A 16,094-nucleotide genomic window follows, 5' to 3' on the forward strand; every position below is an offset into this window, starting at 1 on the left:
TAGTTGTTAATGATCTGTTGTATTTCTGTGGTGTAAATTGTTACTTCTCTTTTATTTCTGATTTTGTGTATTTGGGTTCTCTCTCTTTGTTTATTGGTGAGTTTAACTAAGGGTCCATCAATCTTGTTTATCTTTTTGAAAAACAAGCTCTTTGTTTCATTGATCCTTTGAATTGTTTTCTTGGACTCTATGTCATTTGTTTCTGCTGATATTTACTATTTCCTTCCTTCTACTTGCTCTGGCATTTTCTTTTTGTTTTCTTTCTAGTTCTTTAAATTGTGAAGTTAGAGACTCTATTATATTTTTTGTTCTTGTTTTTTTTGTGATAGGCCTGTCGTGCTATGAACTTCCCTCTCAAGTGTTTCCGCTGCATCCCATAGATTTTGTGCTCTTGTGTCTTCAATTATATTGGTTTCCATTACATTTTTCATTTCTTCCTTGATCTCCTCCGTAACCCAGTCATTGTTTAATAACATGCTATTTAGCTTTCATTTGTTCAAATGTCTTTGCATATTCTTGTTTCAATTGATTTCTAGTTTCATGCCATTGTGCTCTGAGAAGATGCTTGATATGATTGCAGTCTTCTTGAACTTGTAGAGACTTAGTTTGTGTCGTAACATGTGGTCTATATTTGAGAATGTCCCATGTGCACTTAAGAAGAATGTGAATTCTCTAGTTTTGGGGTTTAATTCTTTGTAGATATCTATTAAATCCATTTGGTGTAGTGCTTCATTTAGAGTCTCTGCTTTCTTGCTAATGTTTTGTCTAGAGGATCTATCTAGTGATGTCAATGGGGTGTTGAAGTCCCCTGCTATGATTGTATTGCTATTGATTTCTCCTTTGAAGTCCTCTAGAAGATTTTTAATATATTTTGGTGCTCCTATATTGGGTGCATATATGTTTATCAAGGTTATGTCTTTCTGTTTGATAGATCCTTTCAATATTATGTAGTTGCCTTTTTTGTCTTTAGTAATGGACTTCATTTTGAAATCTATTTTATCAGATATTGTATTGCTACCCCAGCTTTTTTTTTGTTCCGTTTACTTGGGTAATTTTTTTCCATCCCTTCACTTTCAACCTATAAGACTTTAGTTGTGAGGTGGGTCTCTTGTAAACAACATATGAATGAGTTATGCTTTGTTATTCAATTAGTGACTCTGTTTCTTTTTATGGGAGTATTTAATCCATTTACATTTAAGGTGAATATTGATATTTACTTATTTATTTCCATTTTTATTTAGTGTGGTTATATATATTTTTTCTACTAATTACATCAGTCCTTTTAGCATATCTTGCAGTGCTGTTATGGTGCTAATGTATTCCCTTTGCCTTTTTTTTTTTTTTTTTGTCTGGGATGCTCTTTATTTGACCTTCTATTTTGAATGATAGCCTTGCTGGGTAGAGTAGTCTTGGATCCAGATCCTTGTTTTTCATGACCTTGATTTCTTCATGCCACTCCCTTCTGGCCTGTAATGTTTCTGTTGAGAAGTCCGCTGAGAGCCTCATCAGGTTTCCTGTGTAGGTAACCTGTTGCTTATCTCTTACTGCTTTTAGGATTCTCTCTTTGTCTTGAATTTTTGGCATTTTCATTACTATGTGTCTTGGTGTGGCCCTGTTTGGGTTTTTCTTACTTGGGGCTCTCTGTGCTTCTTGAACTTGAATGCCTTCTTCCTTCACCAAATTAGGGAAGTTTTCTGTCACTATTTCTTCAAATATAGTCTCTAACCCTTGCCCATTTTCTTCTTCTTTAGGTACATCTATGATGCAAATGCTATAACGTTTCCAGTTGTGCCACAGTTCTCTTAAGCTGTTTTCCTGTTTTTTAAATATTTTTTTCATTTTGGTTGTCTGATTTTTAATTTTTTTTTACCTTATATTCAATTCACTGATTTCGTCCTCACCTTCCTCTACTCTGCTATTTAGACTTTCCAATGTTTTTTTATTACTGATATGTCATCTTTATTTCTTTTTGGTGGTTTTTAATTTCCAACTTGTTGATTTTCAACATTTGTATGTCTTTACTAATGGTGCTCTTGTCCTTACACATGCTGTTGTACTTTCTCAAGATCATGGCTCTAAATTCTAGTTCTGTTAACTTGCTTAACTGCACCTCATTCATTTCATCTTTGGTAGAGCTCTCTTGTTCTTTTATTTGGCTTTTGTTTTTGTGTTTCACCATTTTGGCTGTCACAATAGGCTTTGGAGACTGCCTAATTTTTCCTGTGGTTGTATTATAACTAAGTGCCATTGACCCAAACTCCCAGAGGCCTTCACGACAACCAAAAGGGTTGTCAGTTTACTCATTTACTGAAGAACATTCTTCACTAACTAATCCCTAAGTAATCACTAACCCTGGGGTAATAACTAACCCTTGAGTAATCCTGGGGTCAGCGCCAGGGATAATCTATTGAAAACATCTTGACCTTTGAGATGTCTGGGAAACTGAGTAACAGGTAATTAACTAACTGCTAAATTCCGCTTCTGTAACATGCTTGCTTACACGTAGCACCCCCCCTCACAAAATCCTATAAAAAGGAGCCATTTTAGCTCTCTGAGGCCGCAGTTACTCCTATGTGGGACATACTGCAGGTGCCTGCAGACTTAGCTCAATAAACTCCTTTTATTAAACCCCATCTCGGCGTCTGAGTTTGGTCGATCTCGTGGGCTACAACATTTGGAGGCCCCAGCGAGATTACCTCGAGGTCCCCCTCTGAGAGGGGTTGACCTCCTCAGGCACAAGGCAAGGCGCCTCCATCCTCGCCTCTACACATTTGATCTTCTGACTGCGGCCAGATTCGGCTTAGGGTCTCCGTGCCACGTGGTCTTGGTAAGTGGATCGATCCATTTGTTTCTTTGTGTCTTTGGCTCCGGAGCATTTGGCGAGGCTGTAGAGGTGGGACGCCTTGCACTGTCTGCCTCTAATCAGAGTCAAGATGCTGACTTCTGATTTTGGAAGCCTAGGTGCTTCACTTTGAAGGTGTGTGTGTTTCATGAGGGTGTGAGACTAGTCTCAGTGATTGTTCTTGTTTGTCTTCTGATTTCATGTTCTTGTATGTTCAGCCTCTCTTTCTGTTCTAACTGTTTCACTTTCAGGAGAGACACCATGGGTCAAGGACCATCCAGGAAACCGACCCCCCTTGAATGTCTGCTCTCTAACTTTTCTGATTTTCTCAAAAGGTCCTGTAATTATGGGAAGCCAGCATACCCCGGCTTCCTGAGGACGCTATGTGAACTAGAGTGGCCAACCTTTGGGGTGGAATGGCCCTCGGAGGGGAGTTTTGACACTAACCTCCCCTTCACCGTGTGTTCGGTTGTTTATAGGGTCCCTCACCCAGATCAATGGGTATATATAGATGTCTGGATTGACACAGTATTAGACAAGCCTCCCTATATAACAAAATGCGGAAGGGAGGAGCCCCAAAAAGGAATGAAAGCTAAGGTAGGAAACCATACCATTATGGTTGTAGCCCCAAAGGAGCGACTGCGGGGGGCAACCAAGGAGAGCCAACCAGAACCCCCTGGGAAAGCACCCAAACCCCGGTTATATCCAGTTCTCCCAGGGGATCCTGAGGAATCGCTCCTAGAAGTAATGACGCCCCCGCCCTATACAGGAAACGCCTGGGGCAGGAAGGCGAGGGCACCCTCAGACGAGCCTCAGGCAAGAGCCCCAGGCCCCGCTGACAATGCCAGACTTTTGAGTCCCTCACATACACGGGACGGCACCCCTTATCAACTGGCCCAGGAAGCGGACACCTCAGTCCCAATGCTCCCATTACGAGAGGTGCCCGCTGTGCCCGGCACTATGGGCCCGGTGTGTATGATCTATGTCCCCTTTTCAACTAGTGACTTATATAATTGGAAACAGCAAAACCCCCCTTTCTCGGAGCAACCACAAGCTCTGATAAGTTTATTGGAGTCTGTATTCCAGACCCACCAACCCACTTGGAACGATTGTCAACAGATTTTACAAACTTTGTTCACCTCAGAGGAGAGGGAGAGGATACGCACTGAGGCAATTAAGGCTGTGGTCGGGGATGATGCTGGCCCCGAGGGCTTAGATGATGAACTGCCTCAACAACCCCCAGAATGGGATCCAAACACTGGGGAGGGGATGCAGAGGTTACGCACTTATCACCGAAACCTCCTCAGGGGTCTAAGGGGCGCTGCTAAAAAACCCACCAATTTAGCAATAGTAGCAGCCTATGCAAGGAAAGGATGAATCTCCCACGGCCTTTTTAGAAAGATTATTAGAGGCCTACAGAACTTATACCCCCTTAGACCCGGATGCAGATGGGAATAGACGGATGGTCAACATGGCCTTCGTCTCACAGTCAACCCAGACATCAGAAAGAAACTGCAGAAATTAGAAGGCTTTGAGGGAAAGAATAGAAGTGAGTTACTTGAAATAGCTCAGAAAGTTTTTCAGAACCGGGAGGATCCCATTAAGGAGCAAACTAGGCAACTGTCTCGAATCTTGCTGGCAACCCCTAACAAGGGACCACTAGCCACCTATAAGGGGAACAAAGAACCATCTAAAGATAGACCCCAACTTACGAAAAATCAATGCACCTTCTGCAAAGCTATGGGACACTGGAAGAAAGATTGCCCCAAGCTAATGGCAAGAAAAGCACAAGAAACCCCTGCACGCTTACTCCTAGAGACTGAGGAAGATTAGGGGGGTCAGGGTTCCATCAATTTAGGCCCCAAGGAACCCATGTTAACCCTGACGGTCGAGGGAAAACAAACTGACTTCCTTGTCGACACGGGGGCCACCTATTCGGTCCTGCAGCAGGCCTCTGGAAAGTTCTCCTTCCAAAAGACATTGATTATAGGGGCAACAGGAAAGCCAAAAGCATACCCATGGACTAAAGTCAGAATCATTGATCTTGGGAAGGGCACTATCACTCACTCCTTCCTTGTAATGCCCGACTGCCCCTACCCATTGCTTGGCAGAGACCTGCTGCGAAAGCTGAAAGCAACTATAACTTTTCAAGACAATAGCACAACTCTAAGCTTAGGGAATCAACAACCTTCCACTATCATGGTTACAGTACCCCTTTCTGAGGAATATCTCCTTCAAGAGGAAATGTCACCTCCCACTGGGGAAAGTAACTCACAGGATGTCTTGACTAAATTAGCCATACAGATCCCTGAAGTTTGGCTGAAACAAACCCACCGGGGCTAGCCTCTCACCAGACCCCTATCATTGTGCAATTGGCCAGCACTGCTACTCCCATTCAAGTCAGACAATACCCAATTCCCCAAAAGGCCAAGGAAGGGATTGCCAAACATATTAAGAGGCTGAGAGATGCAGGCATTTTAATTCCGTGTCGGTCCCCCTGGAACACCCCATTGTTGCCCGGGAAGAAACTGGGAACGGAAGATTATAGGCCAGTTCAGGATTTGCAGGAGGTAAACAAAAGGGTTGAGTCTATCCACCCTAATGTGCCTAACCCATATACCCTCCTGAGTCTTTTACTTCCAGACAAGGTTTACTACTCAGTCCTGGACCTCAAAGATGCCTTCTTCACCCTGCCGCTTGCTGTGAAGAGCCAACCCATCTTTGCCTTTGAATGGACAGACCCTGAAGGGGGTTTCTCAGGCCAGCTTACCTGGACCAGACTCCCTCAGGGCTTCAAGAACTCTCCCACCATTTTTGACGAAGCCCTGAGCCGGGACCTCCTCAACTTCCGAGAGAGCCACCCACAGGTAACCCTGCTCCAATATGTAGATGACCTACTCCTAGCTGCCCGGACCTCCGATGAATGCCTTGCTGCCACTCGAGCCCTTCTCATTGAGTTAGGAAAACTTGGGTACTGGGTATCCATGAGAAAAGCCCAAATCTATGTCAAGAAAGCCACCTACTTGGGTTACCATTTAGAGGAAGGGAAACACACCTTATCCTCAGGAAGAATACAAGCAATCCTTGGGATCCCAAGGCCAACCACCAAAAGGCAGGTACAAGAATTTCTATGTGCGGTTGGATATTGCGGACTGTGGATTCTAGGGTTTGCAGAAATTGCAAGACCCCTCTATTCATGTATGGGGGAAAGGAACCTGATTAACTTGGACTGAAAGGGAAGAAGAGGCTTTTGAAAGACTTAAACAGGCACTTGCCTCAGCCCCTGCCCTTGCCTTGGCAGATACCACCAAACCTTTCCAGCTTTTTGTTCCAGAATGCAAAGGCATAACAAAAGGAGTCCTAACCCAGACTCTGGGACCATGGAAACACCCGATGGCTTATCTATCCAAACAGCTTGACCCTGTTGCTGCAGGCTGGTCGTCCTGCATGAGAGCAATAGCTGCAACCACTCTCCTTGTCAAGGAAGCGCAGAAGCTGACCTTAGGCCAGGACCTCCAAATCATCGGAGGCCACACCACTGAAGCCTTACTCAGGTCTCCTCCTGACAGATGGATTTCCAACGCTCGCCTCACTCAATATCAGGTACTATTATTGAACCAACCACAGGTTACCTTCTCCAAGTCTACTGCCCTCAACCCGGCTACCTTACTCCCCGACGGGAATCAAGGAGAACTGCTCCACGATTGCCACTCGTTACTAGACTCCATAGAGGGAACCAGACCGGACCTCAAAGACGAACAAATAGCCAACTCTGACTATGACCTCTATACTGATGGGAGCAGTTTCATCAGGGATGGAACTCGGTATGCTGGGGCAGCAGTAGTCACCAATTTACAGGTATTCTGGGCTCAGGACTTGCCCCATGGAACTTCTGCACAGAAAGCAGAACTTATTGCCCTGACACAGGCACTCAACTGGGCAAAAGGCAAGAGGGTCAACATCTACACTGACAGCCGCTATGCCTTTGCAACTGCTCATGTGCATGGAGCCCTATACCGAGAAAGGGGGCTCCTCACTTCAGCTGGGAAAGAAATTAAAAATAAAGAAGAAATACTCAATCTCTTAGCAGCCATCTGGCAACCTAAGGCTGTGGCCATTGTTCACTGCAGAGGGCACGAAACCAAGCCCAGTCAGACAAAAGAAGGAAATGACCTAGCAGACCGGACTGCTAAACAAATTGCCCTAACTGAGGTAAAACCTATAGAAATACTCCCTGCTCTTCCCCTTTGGGAATTGCCCTCCTCGCCATCCTACAATGAAGAGGAGCTACACCTGGGAAGGAAGTTAAATTGTTCAACAGAAAAGGGGAACTGGCATCGGCTCCCCGATGGAAGACTACTTCTCCCCAAAGCCTTGGGAATTGCTCTCATTAGAGATCTCTACTATAGTACTCACCTAGGCACATCAAAATTAATCTCTCTAGTCAGTAGACACTTCTATATTTCAGATCTCAAGACTATAGCCACTTCGGAGGTTACCCGATATTCTGCCTGTGCACAGGTAAATCCAGGGCCTCCCAGATCCCATGGACTTGGGGTCCGAATCAGAGGGCATGAACCAGGTGAGCATTGGGAACTTGATTTTACTGAGATCTCAACCAGCAAATTTGGATTTAAGTACTTACTAGTTTTTGTTGACACCTACTCAGGATGGACTGAGGCTTTTGCCACAAGGCATGAAACTGCTAACGTAGTTGCCAGACATCTCCTAAGTGGGATCATTCCTAGATTTGGCCTGCCCTTAGTACTGGGGTCAGACAATGGGCTGGCTTTCATAGCCAAAAATTCCAAATTAATAGCAGAAGCTCTCAGAATAGGCTGGAAATTACATTGTGCCTATAGACCGCAAAGCTCAGGTCAGGTAGAGAGAATGAATAGAACTCTTAAGGAGACTCTTACCAAACTTAAGATTGAAACCGGTGATAATTGGGTAAACCTCTTGCCATTTGCTCTGTTGTACACCCGATGCACCCCATATCTCAAGAACCTTACCCCTTATGAAATCATCTATGGGAGACCACCACCTATTATCCCTAAGATTCACTATGACCACATAGGTGAATTATCTAACCAGGGACTTCTCAAGTCTTTGCAGGCCATCGAAGTCATCAGAAGAGAGGCCCGCCTCTCAGCCAAGGAAAGAAAACAACCCACTGAAGTGGAACCACTCCCACTGGACATTGAGCCTGGTGACTGGATTTGGATCAAGAAGTTTAACAAGGAAACCCTCAAACCTACCTGGGATGGGCCCCACTTGGTAATTCTGACAACCCCCACAGTCTTTAAGGTGTTTAATAAGAGACCGTGGATTCACCACACCCAGGTAAAGAAAGCACACCCTGATCAGATTCCAAAGAAATGGGCTCTTTTCAAGGATCCCACAGACCCTCTAAAACTCAAGTTTACTGCATCCTCTTGAGTTTGTTGTGGGTCCCTACCTTCTGCAGCATTCCAATTAAACATACCTGGGTCCTCACCAGGACTAGAGATGGCTCTAGGCTAGCCATCAATGAGACCTTCCAAACCTCCCAGGTAACCCTTAAGACTGACTTTTCACAATTCTTCGATGACAACCTCTGTCATGGAGAATTTCTTTCCCGTCACACAACCCAACCAATAACTCGCTTTGGCTCAGCAAGTAAAACTCCAGTCTGTAACCTGGGACACCTTAACCATGTTCTATGGAGCACTAAGCATTATGGTTGTCCCAAGAACCCATTCTCCAGGCATATGAGGACTATATGTGGTGGACCGGGAGAATTTTATTGTAAGGTCTGGGGTTGTGAGACCCTAGCCCTTGGATGGTCACCAGGGGGCGGCAATGATGATGATATAACCCTCCTGCGGGACCCCACACCCCATACCCACAAGGGAAAAGATGGAATAGACCCTACTTGCAAGAACCAAACTTGTAACCCCACCACTATTACTATAAAACAGCCTCTAAACTCAGCCTGGCTTACTGGAAAAACATGGGGATTGAGACTATATCTCACTGGATACGACATTGGTACTTTATTCACCATCCAGCGACTTCCCTGGGTTCCTTCTCGGAGGGACCCGCCCAACCCTGCCGGTGGTCCACCCCCACAGCTTCCCATCAGACCAAACCACATTCTCAACCCAGTAACGCCCACAGAGTCTCTAGAGAGCCGGAATAGGGCAACAGCTCCAGTCTTTGGGCCCCCTCAGGTGCCAACACCACACCCCCTCAATTCCTTTAGCAACTCGCTTCTAACCATGTTAGATTCTGTTTTCTCTCTCTTAAATAGTTCTCAACCTAACACCACCGAAGACTGCTGGCTCTGTGTAGATCCAGCACCACCCTACTATGTTGGTATTGGGGCAAATGCCACAGGTACTCTAGCCCCCATAAACCAAACTTTTAGTGACTCAGACTCACCTGGGGAAGGAACCCTTGCCAACTGTGCCCGAGCCGGCAAGCTCACCCTAGGAGATCTTCAAGGACAGGGGACCTGCTTCATCCTTGGAAACCTCAACCTCCAAGCTTCGCCATACAAGGACAACTGCCTGACCAACACCTCTCTGCGAGCCGAAGGCTCAACCCCATGGACTCTGATTGCACCTAGCGGGACTTGGTTTGCATGCTTATCAGGTATCCACCGTTGCATTAGCCCCGGGAATCATTCAGATCTTTGTGTTGTTATCTATATAGTTCCCCAGGTATACCTATATGCAGGGCCCACAGGTGCAGCCCATTTTCTAGCCTCAGATTATCATACTAGACTCCAGAAACGTGTACCCATTCTGATCCCTGTACTGGCTACCCTGGGTATTGCCGGCTCCACTGCCCTAGGGGCGACAGCCCTCATTAAGGATGACCTTGCCCTTCATGAGCTGTCAGCCACGTTTTCCCGCGATGTTGAATTACTCCAGACCCAAGTCAAATACCTTGAAAAACAAGTTGACTCCCTAGCCGAAGTGGCCCTCCAAAATCGCAGAGGTCAATATCTGCTCTTCCTCAAACAGGGAGGCCTCTGTGCTGCCCTAGGAGAGACCTGTTGTTTCTATGCTAACCACTCAGGTATCACCAGACAATCTATGCAAGAGCTGCAAAAGCGATTACGAGATATATATAGAGAAGAACATACCTCTACCTCATGGTATGAGAGTATGTTCAATTGGTCTCCCTGGCTGACCACCCTCCTCACAGCTCTAGTGGGTCCGCTCCTCCTCTTATTCATAGCCTTAGCCTGCGGACCTATCATCCTTAACAGAATCACTGCATTTGTCAAGGAGCGGGTCCAATCAATTAAGCTTATGGTACTAGCCCAACAGCAACATTACCAATGCTTACCCCTAATCCATGACTAATATAAATCAAGGATTTGATTAATTCACCAGAAGAAGTGGGGAATGTTATAACTCAGTGCCATTGACCCAAACTCCCAGAGGCCTTCACGACAACCAAAGGGGTTTTCAGTTTACTCATTTACTGAAGAACATTCTTCACTAACTAATCCCTAAGTAATCGCTAACCCTGGGGTAATAACTAACCCTTGAGTAATCCTGGGGTCGGCGCCAGGGATAATCTATTGAAAACATCTTGACCTTTGAGATGTCTGGGAAACTGAGTAACAGGTAATTAACTAACTGCTAAATTCCGCTTCTGTAACATGCTTGCTTACATGTAGCACCCCCCTTACAAAATCCTATAAAAAGGAGCCATTTAGCTCTCCGGGGGCCGCAGTTACTCCTGTGTGAGACATACTGCAGGTGCCTGCAAACTTAGCTCAATAATCTCCTTTTATTAAACCCCATCTCGGCGTCTGAGTTTGGTCAATCTCCTGGGTTACAACACTTTCAATATTATGTAGTGTCCTTCTTTATCTTTAGTTATGGCCTTTATATTGAAATATACTTTATCAGATATGAGTATTGCTACCCCAGGGTTTTTCTTTTTTTTCTTTTTTTTTTCTTTGCTTTACGTTTGCTTGAAAAACATTTTTCCATCCATTCACTTTCAACATGTGAGTCTTTTGTTGTGAGGTGGGTCTCTTGTAAACAACATATATGTGAGTCATGCTTTCTTATCCACTCAGTTGCTCTGTGTCTTTTTATTGGAGCATTCAAACCATTCACATTTAAGGTGATAATTGATATGTACTTATTTATTGCCATTTTAGTTTAGTGTGGTTATATTTTTCTACCTATTTCTTCTACTAATCACAGTAGTTCTTTTAGCATAACTTGCAATGCTGGTTTGGTGTTAACATATTCCCTTTTTCTTTTCTTTTCTTTTCTTTTCTTTTCTTTTCTTTTCTGTTCTGTTCTGTTCTGTTCTGTTCTGTTCTGTTCTGTTCTGGAAAGCTATTTGACCTTCTGTTTTAATGATAACCTTGCTGGGTAGAGTCGTCTTGGATCCAGATCCTTGTCTTTCATGACTTTTATTACTTTATGCCACTTTCTTCTGGCCTGTAGTGTTTCTGTTGAGAAGTCAGCTGAGAGCCGTATGGGATTTTCTTTGTAGGTAACCTGTTGCTTATCTCCTGCTGCTTTAAGGATTCTCTCTTTGTCTTTAATTTTTGACATTTTGATTACTGTGTGTTTTGGTGTGGCCCTGTTTGGGTTCTTCTTACTTGGGGCTCTCTGTGCTCCTTGAACTTGAATGCCTTCTTTTTTCACTAAGTTAGAAAAGTTTTTTGTTACTATTTCTTCAAATATATTCTCTAACTCTTGTACATTTTCTTGCTTTTCGGGGACTCATATGATGCAAATGTTATTACATTTCCAGTAGTCCCACACTTCTCTTAAACTGCATTCCTGTTTTTTAATTGTTTTTTCCTTTTGGTTTTCTGACTGGTTGATTTTTTCTACCCTGTCTTCTGATTCACTGATCCAGTCCTCAGCTACCTCTACTCTGATGCTTAGTCCTGCCAATTTGTTTGCTATTGCTGCTATGTCATTCTTCATTTCCACTTGGTTTATTTTCAATTTATACTTTTACTCATGGTGCTGATGTCCTTACTCATTTTGTTGAGCTTCCTCAAGATCATGGCTCTGAACTCTACCTCTGATAATTTGCTTAATAGCATTTCATTTATCTCATCTTTGATAGAGTTTTCTTGTTCTTTTATTTGGGATTGGTTTCTTTTTTTCACAATTTTGGCTATCTCAGTGGGTTGTGGAGCTTGCCAAAATTTCTCTTGGGTGTTGGTGTTCTGCTGTTTGTGGCTCCCTCTACTGGGTTTGGATGGGCCTGGATGGGCCTACGTTAAACACCACTGTCCAGTCTTACTTTCCTGGGTAGATTTGCAAGCTAAGGAAAGGTTCAGTTTTTTCTCTAGCTTTTTCCTGGAGGCTAGCAGTCTCAGTTACTCAGTGCCTTGGAATATAGTGCTGGTGTTCTGCATAAGAGGATTTCCAGAGGGTGGGGTAGATGCTTGTTATTAATGAGCCTCAATTTGCATTTCCTTGCCTCACCTAGAAAAGTTTGAATCTCGAGATGGGGGGGGGGGGCTGCTGCTTTTTTCCACAGCTCAGGGAAGGAGCACACTGGTCACCATCCTTAGTGGCTGCAACTCAGCAAAAGTTCTGAGTGCCCTCCAAATCCTGGGTGTTCCCACATAGTTCTAGCGCAGTTTGACCTCCCTCTGCCGTAGACCCCAGTTGCGTGGCTGTGGCTATTTTATCGCACTGTCCAGGCTCTCTGTGCTGTGGAGTGGGCTTGGTCTTTATTCTCCAAGGGCACTGTGTACAGCTAAGACTGCTGTTGTCTGTGGGCTCACAACCCACCATCTTCTTGCATCTCCACAGAAAGTACCAGTGTCCCTGGTTATATGATTCTGTCCTGCTGCTCTCTGTTTTCTAAGGATTTGTCTTTATTTTAGTTGTATATCCCATTTGTTCCTGGGAGATTGTCTGTGTAGCTTCTATTCACTTGGCCTCCATTTTCACATCCTCTGTGCCTATCTTGTGTGCTGCTGGGTCACACAGGCCTTCCTGGTGCCCCTGCATTCTGCAGGTGTCCGGGTAACTGGATCTCACAGTCCCTCTGGGAACCAGGCTCTATGCCAATGTTATGAGCTGCTGGGTCACATAGGCCTCTCTGGTGCTTCAGCACCCTGCAGGTCCTGTGGGTAACTGTATGGCACAGTCCCTCCTGGGTTGATGCTATTTCTGTTTCTGAAGTACCCCACAGGCCTTGTGGGTAACTATATCATGCAGTCCCTGCTGAGTTGCACAGGCCTCTCTGGTGCTTTAGCACCCAGCAGGTGCCATGGGTAACTAGATTGCATAGTCCCTGCTTGGTCGCAAAAGTCTCTCTGGTGGTTCAGCACCCAGCAGGTCCCATGAGTAACTGGATGGTACAGCCCCTCCTGGGTCACACAGTCCTCACTGGTGCCCCCTTTCCCTACAGTTCCCGAAGGCAGGCAGCTGGATTTCACTAGTCTCTCTCAGGCTCAGGCTTCCCACTGCTCTTGTGAGCTACTGGACCACACAGGCCTCTGTGGAGCCCCAGGTCCCTCAGCTGGTGATTGGACCATGCTTCTGCCCCGTGGAGCTCAATTCTTGCTCAGCTTTTTCTGTAGTTTTTGGGGATGGGTCTCAGCTGCTGGTTTGTGCTTCTGTTTCCTGGGGTTGGATGTCTGTTCCCCAGCCTCTGTTGCTAGGAGTGTATCTGGACTCTGATCAGGCTGCTACCATGGGGGATGGTGCTGGGGTCCGGACTGTCTTGGGTTTCAATGACCTTCAGCTTGGGAGCTCCGCTACTGTGCACTGGTCTGTGGTGACACAGGGTGTCCACTGGTGCGATGGTGCCAGGTATGCTGGTGGGCTCAGGTGGCTGGGCCATAGCCACTCCCACTGCCTCCTCCCGGGGAAGACCTAGGATCTTTCAAAATGATGGGACCTCCCTGTGGAGAAGGGAGAAGTACCCTGAAGGCCTGCTTACCGAGGTAGCTGACTGCTCCAGTCCACAGCACAGGAGCTTTCTGCTCCACATATCTGCACTGCTGGGTTTTGGTTGCCCACCTTCATGTCCACTCACACTCTTACACACTCACTCACTCTCTCACACACTCACCCTCCCTCCAGTCCTGCCTGCTGTCATCTTCTAAATTCTATTTATTTTTCTTGATATGTAAAGCTTTACCTGAGGATATTTTTTCCATTAATATTTTTTATTGATTTTAGAGAGAGGGGTAGTGAGAGAGAGAGAGAGAGAAAATGAAAGAGAGTAAGAGAGAGAAAGAGAGAGAGAGAAAGAGACATCAATGAGAGAGAACATTGACTTGCTGCCTCCTGCATGCATCCCACTGGAAATTTGGATCACAACCTGGGAATGTGCCCTGACTCGGAATCACACTGGCGACCTATTAGTGCATAGGTCAACACTCAACCACTGAGCAACACCGGGTGGGCACTGTCATTATTTTTATTGAGCGTTGAAGGGAGAACTAAGGAGAAAGGGAAGAGAAAGAGAGAGAAACATCAATGTGAGAGTGACACATCAATTGGTTGCATCCCACAAATGCCCTGACAATCAATGTGGATCTAAACTCTAATCTATGTACGTACTGTTCACAAGAAATTGAATGATTGACCCTTCAGTGTGCAGGCCGGCAATGTAAGCACTGAGCCAAACTAACCATGGCAACCTATAATATGTCTTTTTATTGAAGCATAGTTTACTTATATTTAAATTTATTATTGGCAAGTATTCATTTGTAATCATTTTTTTCTTTATACCTTTGATCAAATCTCACTCTCATGTTTTTCTTAAAGCAGTCCCTTTAGCATTTTATTTATTTATTTATTTATTTATTTATTTATTTATTTTATTTATATTTAAGCCTAGATTTTTGGGCCTTCAACACCCCACTGACATCACTGAATAAATCCTCTAGACAAAAAAAATAGCAAGGAAACACAGACTCTATATGAATCACTAGACCAAAGTGATTTATTAGATATCTACAGAGAATTACACCGAGAAAGTACAGAATTCACATTCTTCTCAAGGGCACATGGGACATTCTCAAAGACAAACCATATGTTAGGATATGAACTAAATCTCTACAAGTTCAAGAAAATTGAAATCTTATCAAGCATCTTCTCAGATCACAATGGCATGAAACTAAAAATCAATTGCAAAAAGAACATGCAAAGACATTTGAACACATAGAGGCTAAATGGCATGTTATTAAACAATGAATGGGTTACTGAAGAGATCAAGGAAGAATATAAAAATTTCCTGGAAACCAATGAAAGTGAACACACAACAGCACAAAATCTATGGGATGCAGCAAAGGCAGTTCTGAGAGGGAAGTTCATAGCATGACAGGCCTACCTCAAAAACCAGGAAAAATCTCTAATAGACCACCTAATCTCACAACTTAAAGAACTAGAAAGCAAACAAAAAGAAAACCCCAGAGCAAGTAGAAAAAAAGAAATAATAAAAATCAGAGCAGAAATAAATGACATGGAGACTAAAAATACAATTCAAAGGATAAATGAAACAAAGAGCTGTTCCTTTGAAAAGATAAACAAGATTGAGGGACCCTTAGCTAGACTCACCAAGAAACAAAGAGGGATAAACCAAATAAAGAAAATCTAAAATGAAAGAGGAGAAGTAACAACTGACACCACAGATGTACAAAAGATTGTTAAAAACTACTATGAACAATTATATGGCAACACATTCGATAATCCAGGCAAAATGGACAAATTTCCAGAAACACATAGTCTCCTAAAACAGAACCAGGAAGAAATAGAAAACTTGAACAGACAAATAAACACAAAGGAAATTGAAGAGATAATCAAGAATATCCCAGCATAAAACCAAAAAAGACTCCAAATACCCACAGCAATCTTGAAAAGAAAGAACAAAGTAGGAGGGATCACATTACCAGAATTCGGGTAATACTACAAAGCCACTGCAATCAAACAACCTGGTACTGTCACAAGAACAGGCATATGGACCAGTAGAACAGAACAGAGAACCCCAGAAATGGACCCAAGGCAATATGCTCAATTAATATTTGACAAAGGTGGCAAGAGCATAGAGTGGAGTCAAGACAGCCTCTTTAATAAATGGTGTGGGGAAAATTGGACAGCTACATGCAAAAAAAATGAAACTAGACCATCAACTTACACCTTACACAAAAATAAACTCAAAATGGATAAAAGACTTAAATGTAACTCATGAATCCATAAAAATCCTAGAAGAAAATGTAGGCAACAAAATTTCAAACATTACACGCAGCAGA

This window comes from Molossus molossus, unplaced genomic scaffold, assembly GCF_014108415.1.
Source record: "Molossus molossus isolate mMolMol1 unplaced genomic scaffold, mMolMol1.p scaffold_m16_p_2, whole genome shotgun sequence".
NCBI classification, from domain to species: Eukaryota; Metazoa; Chordata; class Mammalia; order Chiroptera; family Molossidae; genus Molossus; species Molossus molossus.